Below are 19,461 nucleotides of genomic sequence, written 5' to 3' on the forward strand. Positions count from 1 at the left end.
AGCTGATGCAGACAGATATATATTCAAACACAAATGTAATGAACACAAAGAACTTAAAAACTTTTCTGGTGGATTTGTTGTTCCACCAGAGATGTGTTATTTCAAAAAATCTGTGATTCAAAATTAAATCACAGCTGCTTCCTAGTACAAACTAGATGATTTTCTCTCTTGATATTTCTAAACAGCTCAGGGAAAATTCACATCTAATTACTAGCTACTACTTGGTTTATATATCACCAAGTTTACAAGTGAAGACAAAGATAAAGTACAATAAGACAATAGTTCTCCACTTGTTTCTGTTCCATTTTTATCCAGTGTAATATGGAATTATCTGTTGACTTTCCATTATGAACCAAACTAAAAACGGCTGCTTTTTCTGCTGTCCTGAAATAGGCTACCACATCTCTGTCAATCCATGTGCCTCTGTCAGCTTTGTTAACTGTCACTATCAACTGCTATGGGACTGAGCATCCGTTGAAGCTTTCATCCGTTGATGGCTTTATCCGTTGATGCTCTAGCAGTGCATCCGTTGAAGCTTTCATCCGTTGATGGCTTTATCCATTGATGCTCTAGCAGTTGAAGCTTTATCCGTTGAAGCACTTATCCGTTGAAGCGTTAGAGACATCCGTTGAAGCTTAGTATCTTATCCGTTGAGGGTCTTCAATATCCGTTGACACTTCTTCACTTATACAAAATTACAAGGCATGAAATATTTACAATTAGCCCTCCTACTTGTACATCTATTAGTAGTCAACATGACTGATTATCTCCTAACAACATCTAAGAATTACAGCTTGAAACCAGAGAGTGAGATGTGCTACAATACCAAACTTATTGCTAAGTAAGGCTACTCCTTCAACGGATAGCCAAGATGGTCTTATCCGTTAAGGCTACAAACACTAGATTTCTACTAAAGTGTTTTGCTGAACTTATCATCAAACTAATACACATATTCCTAACAGTATTTCAATCTTTTCCCAGATCTGTTTGGCAGTGTCACAGTTGACAATGTTGTTGTACATTACATTGTCAAGTGACTCTACTCTATCAATATCAGCTGCAAGCCACTATCTAGAAAAACTTTCTCTTATCAGGCTCAGTATACTCAGAAGGGTCTTTTGGAGCATAATGAGCTGGAATGACCATATCACCATCTGTTGATTCCTTAACTCTAACCATAGGAGTGAAAGGCCCATTTTTGAGAATCTGAATGTAGAGTGGATTGGCCATCGTGATAAACAACAACATTTTGTTTTCGAAAGAGTATAGTTAGCTTTGTCAAAAGTAGGAATTTTGATGCTACTGATTTTCTGTGTATTCATTCTTCCAAGATCTTGAATCTGTTTGCTTTCAGATTTTGCATCGATACCACTTGTTAGGTAATGAATTACACACAGAGGGGGGGGGGTGAATGTGTTTGAGTGTTTTTATGCTTTTCTTGAACTATTTTGGTTTTGAACAAAGTAAATCAAATCTTGTATTAAGATATGTTATAACAGAAATTAAACATGCAACTATGAATAACACAGATCTTTCAAAACTCACTTAATTTTATATTAAAATTAATAATGTTTTGCTACAAAATTTCTAGGCTCTTTGTTGATAAAGAGCTTATCTTCTACTTGAGAGAAATATAAGAATTCCTGATCTAATTGTCGCTTTTAACAAAGGACCAGTGTTAACTTTATATCTCAGTTAACTGCTGGTTTACACAATGTATAATAAGACATGCTATTAACTTTAGTAAGTTGTCACTAATCATTCCATTTAAGAAAAAACATATCTTCCATTTCTAGATTAGCATGTCTCTGCATACTGTGTTAACTTTGATCTTCCTTGTCAGTTAATCTTCACCCTTGATCTTGCACACTCTTCAAGCTGCTTTTTGTAGACTTGTCAATCCAAATGGTTGGATTGTTTGTTAATTGTTAATCTTGGATATTGAACTGATATGCAATTTGTACTTTGAGATTTTACCTCGAGATCTCCAGTTAGGCATATATAGATCTTGACATCTCGATAAGTATATTGGCTTATCAAGATCTCTAATACTTCATAGTTGATTTGACTTGTAGAGGTCTCTGAGTTCTCTATAAGAGAATTTGTCTTATCGAGATCTCTAATCTTCGTATCTTCACTTTGATTTATCGATATCTCTGAGTTCTCTAGTGACATATTGACTTGTCGATAACTCAGAGTTCTTTAGTCAAATTTGACTTGTCTATAATTCAGAGTTCTGTAGTCAAATTTGACTTGTCAATAACTCATAATTCTCTAGTGAATTTTGGCTTGTCGATATCTCCAATCTTCATGTCTTCAATTTGACTTGTCGATATCTCTAAGTTCTCTAGTAGCTTTCCTGAGCTCTCTATAAGTCATTTGGAGTTCTCGAGTGACTTCTCTATAACACTAAATGTAACACCCCCAAATCCGGGGTCGGGGATCCGGGTTGTCATGAGTTCCATTTCCCTTAATAATACCCAATCTTAATAATTAATCAACTATTCTGTACTGTGACCCCACCATAAACACACACACCACAAGTTATAGTCTCAGAGATGAATATCCAAAAAAAATAATCACAAGTCGTTTTATTCCACAATTATATGCCAATACACCTTAAAAGGGTTTCTGAATAAATTTACATTTCTTTGCCATTATTACAATTCATAAATATACATAAATCTGGTTCATCAATAGTTGAAAACCTAGCCTATCGGTAGTTCCTAACTCAGCTACGGTGGCATCAACGCTTCCAGAAAACTGCGGAACATTTTCTAACCACTTGCGGATTGAAAGCTTGGTCCTGTTCATCTTGTCTAGCTGATATTGTGTGATGAAAGAAGAAAGCAAGGGTGAGCAACAAGCCCACCAAAATAATATGTATAATGATTTACAATATATAAGCATTCTCATAGTACTCATGAAAGACTTGGTCAAGAAGAAATGGACCAAGTTTGATATCTTACCGCGACCAAGTCGCAAAATATTCAGTATATATGTACATATATACTTTTCACAATCTTTGAAATCCTCTGACATGTATAATATACACAGAGTTCCCGTTTATAACTGTATAAAATATCGTTGCAAGGTGATCTCATATATCTAACCTTGTCTCAACGTTTTTCCGAAAATCTTTGACATGCACATGATAATCATTTACTAGATATAAGTTTAAAAGATGAAGTTACAAGATACTCCAATATACTTATATCCGAATACTACTTGAACTACCACCGTTCAAGTTATAATCAGTTTCAAAAGTTCATCACCCAGATGAGACTACAAGATAAGACTTGAATAGATTCAATCCTTGAAATATCATTATAAATAATGAAGTTACGAGATACTTCATTAAGTCCCGATATATATATACACCTATATATATATACATTTCATACACTCCTTGAAATCCTCTGTTATGAAAATTATAAACAGAGTTGCAATATCCAATGAATTTTGGAAAGAAAAGAATTTTGGCATAAACCTGATATCTTGCTGATCAGGCAAAGATACCAATAAGTAACCTTTTCTACTAGTAGATGGATGAATCCCCCACCGGTCATCACCCTGGCCTCATTAGGACCTTGTGCTGGACCGCCACCCGGCCTCTTACGCGTTGATGGACTGCCACCCAGCCACTTACACTTTGATAGACCGTACCCCGGCCTGTCGCTTATGCCGACTCAATTATATGGACTTACTTCCCGAACGTTGGGCAAGTAATCAAATTATTTTCTCAAAACAGCAACCGCGTTGCGAATGTAAAATACACCACAGAGCCGGATCCCCCAGGTTTTGAGCGAGTATTTAAATCCCCTTCGAAAGGAGGATCTTAAATATAAAAGAATGAGTTTTGGGATCCGCCCTAACTTTTAGAAATCATTTTGAAGACTCGAAAACATTTTTAAGAATGTTTGGAGTACTGCTGATTTATTAAAATAAATCAGTCCCGATATATTAGAAATATCTGAATATTATTATTTAAATAATATTCTCATAAAGATAATCCTTATAAAAATAATCGAAGTAGAAGTTTTAAAACTCATACTTGAAATGAATATTAAATAACCAAAGATATACTTATACGAAAGTACTATCATTATTTGAATAATCGAAAATAAGTTTGATTATCGAAACATTATTCTTTAATAAAATAAAGAATATTATTAAATAATAAGCGGAGTCATAATACCTCGAATGAATATTATAAATAATATTCATTAAATAAAATAAACGGAGTCATACATCCTCAGATGAATATCCAATTAATAATCATTAAATAGAATAAACAGAGTCAAAAGTCCTCGAATGAATATTCAAATAATATTCATTAAATAAAATAAAGTTATCGAATAAACCTTATTCGATCAATAGTTTTGAAAACTATATCCCTATATATATAAATATATATATATATATATAATATACTCGGGAACATCGACTCCCGGTTTAGAAATATGTTCACCTTTGGGTCCCCTATACTAAGGGTATACGCAACTACTGCTTATTTCTAGCATAGGTATTATGCAACTATAAGCATTGAAAACAACAGATAGATAACCAGATTACGAAACAGACATGCATTTATACCATATCAGCATGCTCCAATATATCGCAAAATTTGCTAATAACAATCATGCACTTATCACAAGATAATGCATATACATATATTTACATCACAACAACAGTATAACTGGTAGAAAACTTGTCTGAGCGACTGGGGGTTACAAATGGCTCGGGACGAGTCTGGTAACCTATAAACAACATGTAAGTTGGAATTAAACCAAAGTCACTTGTAAATCTATACTTTAACCAAATTAGACTCTACCGCTCGCTTTGCGCTTACTGATTCTCTTAAGTCGCTCGAGTACCCTCGGATCCACCATTTTTAATAAATTAACCATTACGAGTTTTAAGGCGATTCGTTCGTGAGTACCTTACCAACTGCCTAATCCACTTAACATAATTGCTTCATACTCCCATTTAGTCCTTTAAGGTCTTTAACCTATGTTTCAAAGTAAGGCGAGGGGTAATGGTTCGTTCGCGAAACGTCGTTACTTAAAACGGCCGTTTCTCCTAAACCGTACATCGGAATCAAACGAACCACATATCAAAACGAAGCTCGTAACATGAACTATCTAATAATGGCAATGGTCAAAACCTAGAAGGGAGTTCTCGGGTCCTAATGTTATGAACAAAAGCAGTCTAAAGTAAATCGGACATTACGACGGCTATGTTTACGCGATTTCCCAAATTTATACCATTCCAAATCAACCACCAATCAATCCCAATTCATTCGTACAACCAAAATCCATCCATATCACACTACAACAGCCCCAACACTTCAAGTTCTCTATTTTATGTTATTCTCAACATGAATTTAAAATTATACTTAAGTCCTTTACTAATCAACAAGATTCAACATTCAATTCACTACAACTCCAACCCAAACTCTAAACCTATAAGCATCAAGCTACTCTTTTACCATAACAATCAAAATCATCCTAATATACAAAGTAAAGCTAGGGTTTGGAGATGTTATACCTTCCTTGAAGTGATTGGAGTAGCTAGGAAGCCTTAAGATGCCTTGAGATGTCTTAGGGATGCTTGGATCTTAAAGGAAAAACAAGAAAAATCAAGTTAAAAATATTGAAATCACTATACATTATCTTCTTCATTGATTTCTTGGAGAAGATTGTGAATGATTTGGAGGCTTAAACTTATAGGATAGCTATATCTATGCATAAGGAGTACTAGATAATTATCTTACCAATTAAGGAAGCTTGGAACTTGAATTTTGAAATTCTTCTTCTAGAAATGGAGAGAAAAGCCGAGAGCAATGGTTGAAGAAATGAAATGATTTTGTGTTTGTGATTTGTTTAGCTTAGCTTGGTTGTTTTTTATTAGATTTTGGTTAATTACCTTATTAACCTTGAACTTTGTGTGGTTATCATTCATCCACACCTCCTTCCCCCCTATGTCATGCTTATTTCACCTTGTGATGTCATCATCCCTTACTTGCCCTCTTCTTATTGGTTGGATGACCTCATCATACCTAACCTCCTTGATTAACTTCATAATTATTTGCCTAATGACCGCTGATCTGTTATACGGTTCGCTTAACTTTCGTTCTCGTTTCTCGTTTGAGGGATCATACCCGGGATCTTATTACTTGGGTTTCCTTAACCTTTCTCAATACATTATAATCCTTTTATGATCCTCTCTTATAATCCTTTAATTTAAATCCTTTTTATCCCGTTACCTTATACTCAATTCTTTCCGTATCTAGTGGATTTCCGGGAAAAATCAAAGTGTTCAGATTTGGATTCTGACGATCTTTACATACACTTATATATCACATAGAGTACCAATAAAATCTCAGAATATTCATAAAAGAACCCCTACATAGTGTGACATGAAAAGTTTTCTTATTCAGCATAATCTGCAAAATCACTATTCATAAGGGTTTCAAAAATTTCCAAAAATTGGGGTTATTACAGTCTCCCCTCCTTAAAAGGATTCCGTCCCGGAATCAGATAGAAAATGAATAGGGATACTCTCTTAGCATTGCATTTCTAACTCTCGAGTAAATTTTCCCATATTGTGGTCCTACCACCAAACTCTGCCTAGTTTGATAACCCTTCTCCTAAGCGCTTGTTCCTTTTCGATCTATAACCCTTTCTGGTTGCTCCATATAGGTTACGTCTGGTTGCATGCCTATTCGCTCATATGCCCCTATTTGTCTGGCATCCGAATTATACTTCCTTAACATTAATACGTGGAACACGTTATGACGTGCTACATGTTCGGGGGTAGGGCTAGCTCATATGCTAACTTCCCAATACGTCTTAATATATCCAAGGGTCCAACAATTCGTGGACTTAGCTTTTCTTTCTTTCCGAACCTCATCAATCCTTTCCAAGGGATACCTATAACATTACTAGGTCCCCTATTTTATACTCTTTGTTCTTTCGAGTCAAATCAGCATACCTCTTATGTCCATCTTCGGTTACTACCAGCCGTCCTCTGATTAGATCTATTATATCCCTGGCCCTTTGGGCTACTGCGGGTCCGAGCATCTTGCGCTCTACAACTTCATCCTAACATAAGGGAGATCACATTGTCTTCCCTCAAGGATCTCATAAGGTGATATCTCAATACTGACATATGATATATTGTCGTAAGAAAACTCAATCCGTGTTAAGTGATCATTCCAAATTCTTTCAAGTCTATTGCACAGACTCTTATTATAGCTTTTAGCATTAGAGCTTTTGCTTCTTAATACCCATTCTTTTCCAGTTCATAATCGCTACTACCTTCCGTTCCTAATATTATAGTGGTTATACTTTTGCTTGTTAGCGTTCTATAACCTTTTACTAACCACGTCAACCTTAGTATCACGAATGTGTTTCCATTCTGAATACCACTATAACTTTACTACTCCTTTTTCAGCTGTTTCCATTTTCCAAAATTTGATCAATCATATAAAAGTAAAGGAATTTGTTGAGAGATCACTATGATCATGAACACTTGTTCTATTGCATAGTTAGTACAGAAGGTGGCCAGCCTTTAGTACTTGACAAGCAATTAAACAATAGCTGGTATCCTACTCGACTTCTATCACACAGATAGACAGTCATTCGGCAATACCTCCCCTTCTGGAAGGGTTGTTCTTCTCAGTTTATATGAAATGAAAAGAAGAGAAAAGAACGAATTGAAGAGAATTGTATATATGAAAAAAAAAATATACTGCCACAAAATATCTGGCTTGGAACCTACCTCTGAACTATAGAGGTTTGTCATAGAAGAACAAAATATATGTGTATATATATCAAGTATTATCGCATCGCATTTCACATGCTTAAATATTTTTGCTATTCCGTCCATCATTCTATGGACCCTTGCTCTTCCTCGAGCTTATACACAATCACCTTTGAAACTCCCTCGATATCGAAAATCGAATCTGGGATCTCATTCTAGACATCATCGTTACTAGAATTCTATGCTTGCACCACAACCTTCCTCATATAGTAATACGACTCTCTTTTCATAAGAGGGAATAAATATTCAATAGGTAGATACTCTACTTAATTAGTCTATCAATGATAACTTATACACTACCACGACCCGATTAGTGGTACTCAATCTCAACATCCATTCCAATACAACTCTCACGGTTGTAATCAGCTCATTACTCGCAGAATCATTGCTGCATTACTATGGTCCACTACTGACCTACTGTCGTCATTCACTTTCCATGAAATCTTAATATCTAACCATACGGAGTCCATACATGTAGTATAGAATTCTTCTAAGGAGTTAACATAATCACCATTCATAATTCATGAAGAACACTCCAAATTCTGACGTACTTTCATGACATGAAGCAGATAAAATTGCAGAAGAGTTTCAATCAAAGCAATGATTGCAGGTTAATACCATTCTTAATCATATGCCTTCAATAGAAGACTTAACTCAAAGGTTCCTTTAGTCTTTTTGAAATATGGTCCTGGATTATTCTCAAGATAGGACCTTCTAAAATAGATAGCCCGCTCACAGAGCTAATCATGAATTAAATCTTTACCAAACTACTATTACGGTTGAGTATTGCACAGTCATCAGAAGGAATGTCAATCTTCCAAACCATAATACAACCTTCACAGCTTTAATCATTATCACTGTATTCCTTTGGCACAAGTGCCTATAATTATCCTCTTACCTTTAAAGTGTCGGCCACCTCTTTGGCCTTTCCTGATAGTAAAATTTCCTTACAGTCAATGTCATTTTAACCACCTCCAAATAAATTTTCTACCTCATTTCAATCACTGCTTATGTGAAGATGTTTTCCTTAAAATCAGATGAGAAAAAAAATCACCATTTTTCCATAAGTTATTACCTTAGTCTTTAGAGGTTAATCACTGTCACGACTGACTCTCAATCATACTTAGAACATCTTTTATCTTAGGTCCTAATTTCCCTGAACAATTTCGACCTTTACTGGTTCAATCCATAATTTCTCGTGGTTTAACACGTGCCCCACTTGGCATCATTTATAATTACGTCATATTTCCTTTATCAATATTTCTATTCTTGAGAATTTTGAATATTACCTTTCTCCTTGTAAAACCTCTAAGGTTATCCTTGAATCGTTCCTCCTGTATTCCCTAGATACATGCATATCAAAATACCATTTACTAATACTAGAACCATTGTCTATGTACTTCTGAAAAAATTCTTTACTGATCTTTAAAGGTTGTTGTTACCTTGATCCTTTCCAATTCATACTTGTCAAAACTCATGCTGTCCCTATTAAGGGTGAAATGCCAACCTTTATGCATTCCCCTATAATTCGTTTTAAGTTACCGATGTTCTATCCTTAATTCCACATTTAAAAAGGTACATGCATCCTTCCATGGATAAATCAAGTCATATATCGCTGATGAGGGTGTCTTTATTCAATCATCCCACCTCGATAGTATATGCCTAATTTCATAATAATATCCTTATCCAAAATGAGGTCAATCCATATGGCCTCCAAAAGACAATAACGGTTATCCACTTTTCTTGCCTGATTCGGTAATGATAACAAGGATGTTCTGGAAGATATTGGTCGTGTTCAACGTGAACTTTTTCTTAATAATTCCGTATTTACTTTTGTTGTTTATCTCAACAGTCATCTCAATGTTGGGATATCTCTCATTCCTGGAGTCTTCCTTCCTGGGTATCAAGCCACCGGTCTCACACTCCACCTTCTTGAAGGTCACTTCCTTCATCCAATTTTCCTAATTTCTTACTTTCTTGTCTCCTCGGTCTATCCGCGTATCATTATTTATCCTTCGAACTATCTCAAGGTTTCCCGAATCCTTCCAACTTGAAGGGGGTACAACATATATGTATCTCTTATGCCTTCAACCATCAATTTAACTCATGGTGAATCACCCTCATCCTGACGATTACTTACTTTTCTATTTCTATTGCTACGAGTCTTTAGGGTTTCCTCATACCCAAATTCCTTATTATTCCTCAAACTCTATTGCCTTTATATTTCTTTCCACTTCAGTTTCTTTTTATTTTCCTTTCTCTTATCATTATTTCCTGAACTACACATAAGCATTGATTTCAAATATCCCGTCATTCTGGATTCGTGTCCTCAGAACGAATCTTGACAACTTTTACAACTTAGATTCATAATTCATCATACTCGTCCGCCTTGTTCTGGCTCTAAAGCTTTTACACTATCTCCATAACCTTGGGAAGTACTTTCCTGAAAACAATTGACTGAACTGTAATCAGTTTATCATAACCTCTTGCTCCGTGCCTTTCTTGGTCTTTCACCAGTGGGTGGTCTCTCTCTTAGGAGGGTAAGTGACAAAAACACTATTTTCTGATTCGTCAATCATTTAGAATCTCAAATGATTCCTGTATTTCCTTTAGCCAGACTCTTGCCTCGGCTGGGTCAGCTATTCCCTTGGAACCCTGAGAGCTTAGCGACTTAAAGGTCCTGAAAGAATTTCACACCACATTGTTTCCTCAAGGTGGTGGTTAGGGTAAAAGTATAAGTTTTGTTTTAGGAAGGTCCATGGATTGCCCAATAGGAGTACCATCCTGGTTCTTCCTATCTTGCTCGACTTCTGTTTTCTCAGTCTAAATATTTCTTCCCACTCCCCATAATTGGGGTCATCTTTAATTTAAAATCTTCACTTTCCACTTCATTATATTCTAGGTTCCTTATATCTCAATTAAGACCTCCCTAATAATCACATTCAAGGTTTGCCCCTAATCTTATTCCTCATGGGGGCATAATGCTCGGAAAAATTTTAAGAATCTCTGGATATTTATTTTACTTACTTTGCTTAAGTCTTTCCCTCGTTCTGTCCTTGCATGATTGCAAATTATGAATTCTCAAGTTCTATAAACTTCATGACACTCTCTTAAGTGTTAATAGTACAATTAACAATATGAACTTATCACAAACAACTGATCTGAACTGAAATTAACAAATATATACATAACCATTTGTTCGAGGGTACAACTACTGAACACATTAAAGAGAATTACATCATTTGATCTGATCGCTTATATCCCAAAAGTACTACCATAGATAATCATCTCGTCATTAAAACTAATCATTCATAACTTAGGCAAATCCTCCAAAAGCGGTGCTACATGAAACCCTTGTCTGATCGCTCTGGCTCTGCACACTACCATGGATCAAGAAATGCGGGCATGCACGACATCCCTAACCTGCTCCATCACAGAGGTGATGAGGTCTAAGATAGTGGCAAGTAGAGCTGGATCAATCTGACCCTCAAGATGGCCTCTAGCTGTAACACGGGTGGTAGCCTCAATCCTTTCCATGCTATGAGCTAATCCTGCCGGAAGTACTCCGCCCTCAATCCTTGGTGCAGTAAGTCGATCCAACAGATCACTCCTAACATTACGGGCCTCGGACAGGCCACCCAAAGTCATGTAATAATCGGCGATAAGAGAAGCCTGAGTGGTTGCATCTAGCAGTCCATGGGGTGCAGGTGGTGCAGGCCCAGGGGATCCAAATGGATAACCAAGCACGGTATCAGGTGACAATGGTGCAGGAGATAAAGGTGGCATTTCCTCAGTAGGTGCTGGGCTCTGTACAGGGGAGGGAACAGGAATTGGTGGAACCTCATGGATGTCTTCAGGAGCCTCGGGAAGAGGGTCTGATACTGGTATAATTGGTGCCGTGGAAGGCCCCACTCCTTCTGCCCTCATTAACCTTTATGCCCTTGGTAACTCTTCATTCTCTAGTGCCACCCTCGCGGCCACTCTTGCTCTGGTAGTCGCCCTGACTACGGTCATCAATTCCTCAGCGGTCCTCTCTTCATTCTCGTCAGGATCCTCCACGAGATCCTCCTCGGCAACAATCCCTTCTGGGATAACATCCTCAACCGCAACATTCTCAATATGAATCTCATCATGTCCCTTGTTAGGGTACTCTATCAGATTCACAATTTGATCTCCAACATGTAATAAAACATCCTCATGCTGATGCTCCTGAACCTCAGGGTTCGGTGCCCTGCTGCCCTATACGAGAACGAACTATGTTACTATCACGATATTTATAAGGGTTCCCATAAGGGTTTTAACTGTCAGTACTATGTTAGGTAGTCCGACTATGAACTTGGCAAGAGTTCTTATTATCTTAGTGAACTTATTATCTTAATGTCACATCATCTCTGAGGTTTATAACGCTTGGCTCTGATACCATTTCTGTAACACCCCCAAATCCGGGGTCGGGGATTCGGGTTGTCACGAGTTCCATTTCCCTTAATAACACCCAATCTTAATAATTAATCAACTATTCTGTACTGTGACCCCACCATAAATACACACACCACAAGTTATAGTCTCAGAGATGAATATCCAAAAAAAATAATCACAAGTCGTTTTATTCACAATTATATGCCAATACACCTTAAAGGGTTTCTGAATAAATTTACATTTCTTTGCCATTATTACAATTCATAAATATACATAAATCTGGTTCATCAATAGTTGAAAACCTAGCCTATTGGTAGCTCCTACCTCAGCTACGGCGGCATCAACGCTTCCAGAAAACTGCGGAACATTTTCTAACCGCTTGCGGATTGGAAGCTTGGTCCCGTTCATCTTGTCTAGCTGATGTTGTGTGATGAAAGAAGAAAGCAAGGGTGAGCAACAAGCCCACCAAAATAATATGTATAATGATTTACAATATATGAGCATTCTCATAGTACTCATGAAAGTCTTGGTCAAGAAGAAATGGACCAAGTTTGATATCTTACCGCGACCAAGTCACAAAATATTCAGTATATATGTACATATATACTTTTCACAATCTTTGAAATCCTCTGACATGTATAATATACACAGAGTTCCCGTTTATAACTGTATAAAATATCGTTGCAAGGTGATCTCATATATCTAACCTTGTCTCAACGTTTTTCCGAAAATCTTTGACATGTACAAGATAATCATTTACTAGATATAAGTTTAAAAGATGAAGTTACAAGATACTCCAATATACTTATATCTGAATACTACTTGAACTACCACCGTTCAAGTTATAATCAGTTTCAAAAGTTCATCACCCAGATGAGACTACAAGATAAGACTTGAATAGATTCAATCCTTGAAATATCATTATAAATAATGAAGTTACGAGATACTTCATTAAGTCCCGATATATATATACACCTATATATATATACATTTCATACACTCCTTGAAATCCTCTGTTATGAAAATTATAAACAGAGTTGCATTATCCAATGAATTTTGGAAAGAAAAGAATTTTGGCATAAACCTGATATCTTGCTGATCAGGCAAAGATACCAATAAGTAACCTTTTCTACTAGTAGATGGATGAATCCCCCACCGGTCATCACCCTGGCCTCATTAGGACCTTGTGTTGGACCGCCACCCGGCCTCTTACGCGTTGATGGACTGCCACCCAGCCACTTACACTTTGATAGACCGTACCCCCGCCTGTCGCTTATGCCGACTCAATTAGATGGACTTACTTCCCGAACGTTGGGCAAGTAATCAAATTGTTTTCTCAAAACAGCAACCGCGTTGCGAATATAAAATACACCACAGAGCCGGATCCCCCAGGTTTTGAGCGGGTATTTAAATCCCCTTCGAAAGGAGGATCTTAAATATAAAAGAATGAGTTTTGGGATCCGCCCTAACTCTTAGAAATCATTTTGAAGACTCGAAAACATTTTTAAGAATGTTTGGAGTACTGCTGATTTATTAAAATAAATCAGTCCCGATATATTAAAAATATCTGAATATTATTATTTAAATAATATTCTCATAAAGATAATCCTTATAAAAATAATCGAAGTAGAAGTTTTAAAACTCATACTTGAAATGAATATTAAATAACCAAAGATATACTTATACGAAAGTACTATCTTTATTTGAATAATAGAAAATAAGTTTGATTATCGAAACATTATTCTTTAATAAAATAAAGAATATTATTAAATAATAAGCGGAGTCATAATACCTCGAATGAATATTATAAATAATATTCATTAAATAAAATAAACGGAGTCATACATCCTCAGATGAATATCCAATTAATAATCATTAAATATAATAAACAGAGTCATAAGTCCTCGAATGAATATTCAAATAATATTCATTAAATAAAATAAAGTTATCGAGTAAACCTTATTCGATCAATAGTTTTGAAAACTATATCCCTATATATATAAATATATATATATATATATAATATACTCGGGAACATCGACTCCCGGTTTAGAAATATGTTCACCTTTGGGTCCCCTATACTAAGGGTATACGCAACTACTGCTTATTTCTAGCATAGGTATTATGCAACTATAAGCATTGAAATCAACAGATAGATAACCAGATTATAAAACAGACATGCATATATACCATATCAGCATGCTCCAATATATCACAAAATTTGCTAATAACAATCATGCACTTATCACAAGATAATGCATATACATATATTTACATCACAACAACAGTATAACGGGTAGAAAACTTGCCTGAGCAACTGGGGGTTACAAATGGCTCGGGACGAGTCTGGTAACCTATAAACAACATGTAAGTTGGAATTAAACCAAAGTCACTTGTAAATCTATACTTTAACCAAATTAGACTCTAACGCTCGCTTTGCGCTTATTGATTCTCTTAAGTCGCTCGAGTACCCTCGGCTCCACCATTTTTAATAAATTAACCATTACGAGTTTTAAGGCGATTCTTTCGCGAGTACCTTACCAACTGACTAATCCACTTAACATAATTGCTTCATACTCCCATTTAGTCCTTTAAGGTCTTTAACCTATGTTTCAAAGTAAGGCGAGGGGTAATGGTTTGTTCGCGAAACGTCGTTACTTAAAACGGCTGTTTCTCCTAAACCGTACATCGGAATCAAACGAACCACATATCAAAACGAAGCTCGTAACATGAACTATCTAATAATGGAAATGGTCAAAACCTAGCAGGGAGTTCTCGGGTCCTAATGTTATGAACAAAAGCAGTCTAAAGTAAATCAGATATTACGACGACTATGTTTACGCGATTTCTCAAATTTATACCATTCCAAATCAACCACCAATCAATCCCAATTCATTCGTACAACCAAAATCCATCCATATCACACTACAACAGCCCCAACACTTCAAGTTCTCCAATTTATGTTATTCTCAACATGAATTTAAAACTATACTTAAGTCCTTTACTAATCAACAAGATACAACATTCAATTCACTACAACTCCAACCCAATCTCTAAACCTATAAGCATCAAGCTACTCTTTTACCATAACAATCAAAATCATCCTAATATACAAAGTAAAGCTAGGGTTTGGAGATGTTATACCTTCCTTGAAGTGATTGGAGTAGCTAGGAAGCCTTAAGAAGCCTTGAGATGTCTTAGGGATGCTTGGATCTTAAAGGAAAAACAAGAAAAATCAAGTTAAAAATCTTGAAATCACTATTCATTATCTTCTTCATTGATTTCTTGGAGAAGATTGTGAATGATTTGGAGGCTTAAACTTATAGGATAGCTATATCTATGCATAAGGAGTACTAGATAATTATCTTACCAATTAAGGAAGCTTGGAACTTGAATTTTGAAATTCTTCTTCTAGAAATGGAGAGAAAAGCCGAGAGCAATGGTTGAAGAAATGAAATGATTTTGTGTTTGTGATTTGTTTAGCTTAGCTTGGTTGTTTTTGATTAGATTTTGGTTAATTACCTTATTAACCTTGAACTTTGTGTGGTTATCATTCATCCACACCTCCTTCCCCCCTATGTCATGCTTATGTCATCTTGTGATGTCATCATCCCTTACTTGCCCTCTTCTTATTGGTTGGATGACCTCATCATCCCTAACCTCCTTGATTAACTTCGTAATTGTTTGCCTAATGACCGCTGATCTGTTATACGGTTCGCTTAACTTTCGTTCTCGTTTCTCGTTTGAGGGATCATACCCGGGATCTTATTACTTGGGTTTCCTTAACCTTTCTCAATACATTATAATCCTTTTATGATCCTCTCTTATAATCCTTTAATTTAAATCATTTTTATCCCGTTACCTTATACTCAATTCTTTCCGTATCTAGTGGATTTCCGGGAAAAATCAAAGTGTTCAGATTTGGATTCTGACAATCTTTACATACACTTATATATCACATAGAGTACCAATAAAATCTCAGAATATCCATAAAAGAACCCCTACATAGTGTGGCATGAAAAGTTTTCTTATTCAGCATAATCTGCAAAATCACTATTCATAAAGGTTTCAAAAATTTCCAAAAATTGGGGTTATTACACTAAATCTGTGACTTGTAGAGGTCTTGACTTGTAATATTTTTCTCAAAACATATTTATTCAACTCCAAGCTTCTTCATAATTCTTCCGAGGCATGATATTCTTGATTTTCTTCCAGATAGAATTCTTAGGCTTGACACTGTTTACAGAAAAAGACTCCAGTCTGCTCCTTTGACATTTTTACAGACTTTAAATATTACAAGTACAAAATACAAATTAAGATTATAATACAACTTACTTAGGGTTGTCAATTTGACTTAGTCTTGTTAAAGTACAGGCATGTCTTGCACAACAGCTTTCTTCAAGGGTCTCAGAGACTCAGTGCTAAAGAAAGAATTGCTAAAATCTACAGGAATGACAAATTAATCTGTGTGGTGGCTGGACATCCACAGTTTACAGAGGTTAAGAAAGAAGAAAATGTGAGGCTCAAACAACAACAAAAACAAGCTGCTTTAGAGGCCAAGAACCAAGCTAAGAATCCTTCAACCACAGATCTTATAGTGTCCACTGTGATAGCTGAGACCCATATTAAACAAAAGCAAGCGGAACCAAAGAAGATTAAGAAAATGCGATACAGGGTCAAACCAAAGGGGAAGCTGGATTTCAATGAAGATAAGGATGAATATATTCCAACCCAATCTACTACCTCGAGTAAAACAGCCATGCCCAAAATGGAACAAGCTGAATTTAAGGTTTATCCTGACATGAATTTCCATGGTGAAACCATAATTCCCAAGGATGAACCTATAGATTGGAAAAACCTACCTCTTCCTGATCTAAACATTCCAATCCAAACCAAACCAAGGAAAACAAATAAGAGAGTAATCAAAAAGGTCAAACCTGTCAAACTTTAGCCCAAAGCCTTAGTCAAACCCAAACCAACTGTCAACAAGGGAGATCAACTCTTCATTTGTGACATCAAAAAATTCTCAGACATAAATCTTTATCTGGATGATCTAAAAGAATTTAGAGCTATTAATGCTTACAAACATCTTCCGGAATGATTAGTATTCACGTAAAAGGGTAGAAAAGAGATGACTTGGCCACTTCACAGAATTCTCAATGAAGGCTACTTTGTTTTGGTGAAAATTTTCTCCTCAATAAAGAAGAATTTTGGATTCAACATTGTTGCCAAGAAAATGGTACTAAACAAAATTGAGGAGATAATGAACAGTAGAAGAAACCCAAATGCACTCCCAAGAGTATTAACTATTCCCTTCACTGGAAATAGAGTACATTTGAGGCCTTACTGGATAATGGAGTTCAAAAATGAAAAATGCATCAGAAGATTATTCAGATTGGAAGATCGGCTAAAGATTTCAAGCAATGAAACTCTCATGGAGATGCAAGAAAAGCGTGATCAGACAAATGAGGATGAATCTGAATTCTACAGGAAACTTCAACACCAGATTGAAGAAAACAATGAGAAGATGGGTAAGAAGTTCAGACATTCAAGGAAATAATCTAAATTTGCTCATTCCAGAGGAGAACCTTGAAAATGGCTTGTGAGACTCTCTACAAACCTTCCTCTATATGTTTGTCAAAAATTTGCAGCACTTGTAAATTTTATCTACTATAATTCATTCTGTATTCATAGGGTGTTTTGTTATCATCAAGTTTCTCTTAATTTATGACTACAATTCTAGTAAACATAAATTTGGGGAGATTGTTAGAAATATCTTGTGTACATGATGATAAGTTAAGAAAAACACTTAGTAGATTTAATTCAGTGATTTTGTAATTTTTAACGGACGATCACTTCAATATCCGTTGAAAGGGTAGCTTATATATTAATAAGTTTAGTAGCACATTTCTGCATATTGTAATGCCTTAGAGAACTAGATGTTGTATAATGTTTTTCATGTTGACTACTAGATTGATATACAAGATAGGTTGGCTAATTGTAAATATAAGATTCCTTGTAATCTTGTATAATTGAGTTAATTGTTATGAAGATAGTCTCAACGGATGTTTCACAAGCCTTCAACGGATGATCAACTAAATTCTCAACGGATGATCAACCAGACTCTCAACGGATGATCCAACAAAGTCTCAACGGATGATCCCACTGAGTTTCAACGGATAATTTAACTGAGTTCCAACGGATGAACAAATTTAAAAGAGCAGTTGATAGTGATTTGACAGTCACATGCGTTGATTGCATGTAAATGGAATATGCCAGTCTATTTACAGGTTTTAGAGAACAAAGAAGTGTTTCCATTTTTGTGCTAAACTGAAGATATTTAAAGATGATGGATTGAAAAATGAAGAAGCATGAAATTAGACTAGAAACTATTTGACTTATTTGTTTGTCTTTTTATCATGTAACTTGGTGATATAGAAACCAAGTGTAGCAAGTAGAACTCTATCCAAGTTAGTAAGAAATTATCAGAGAAATAGATAAAGCTATATCTGTAAAGAATTTCTCTGTTCTTTTAAGTTCAACTTGTAAGCAGCTGTGTGCAAAGATATTGCATCACAGAGTTCTCAAATTAATATATATCTCTTGTGGATAAATTTAATCCACCAGAAAGTTTTTAAATACTTGTATTTGATTACTTTGTGTTTGATTTCTTGAATACTCCCATTCCGCACTTTAGCTAAATCAAACACTGATATATATTCATAGTAGAACAGTTCTTAAAATTGAAAAAGTAGCCAGAATTACATTCAATCCCCCTTCTGTAATTCTTTATTAGATTGTTTGGGAATAACAATATGCAAGGGTAAACACATATCCGTACCCGTTTAGATTTCATATTCTTTCATGTCGTGTACTTTCGTTTTCGTGTACCAAAAAGCTGAACACATATCCATTTATATCGTGACGTTCTCGTATCATTTCATCGTATCATAAATCAAATTGTCAGCTCTAGTTCTTATATAACTTTTTACTCAGATCGTCTATTTCCTCATGCACATACATATTTAATATTTTACATCAGACCTAACTAAATATCAGGATCACACTTAATATGTGAAAGACTTTCAAACATAATATTGTGATCCAAATAACCTAAAACTATTCCAAATATCCGTTTCAATGGCCCAAACTATATCAAAATCATTTCCAATTGATTCCAAACAAGTCCAAACTCTCTCTGAAACTTGTATCAAGTCC

Source organism: Apium graveolens, chromosome 11 (assembly GCF_009905375.1).
Source record: "Apium graveolens cultivar Ventura chromosome 11, ASM990537v1, whole genome shotgun sequence".
NCBI lineage: Eukaryota > Viridiplantae > Streptophyta > Magnoliopsida > Apiales > Apiaceae > Apium > Apium graveolens.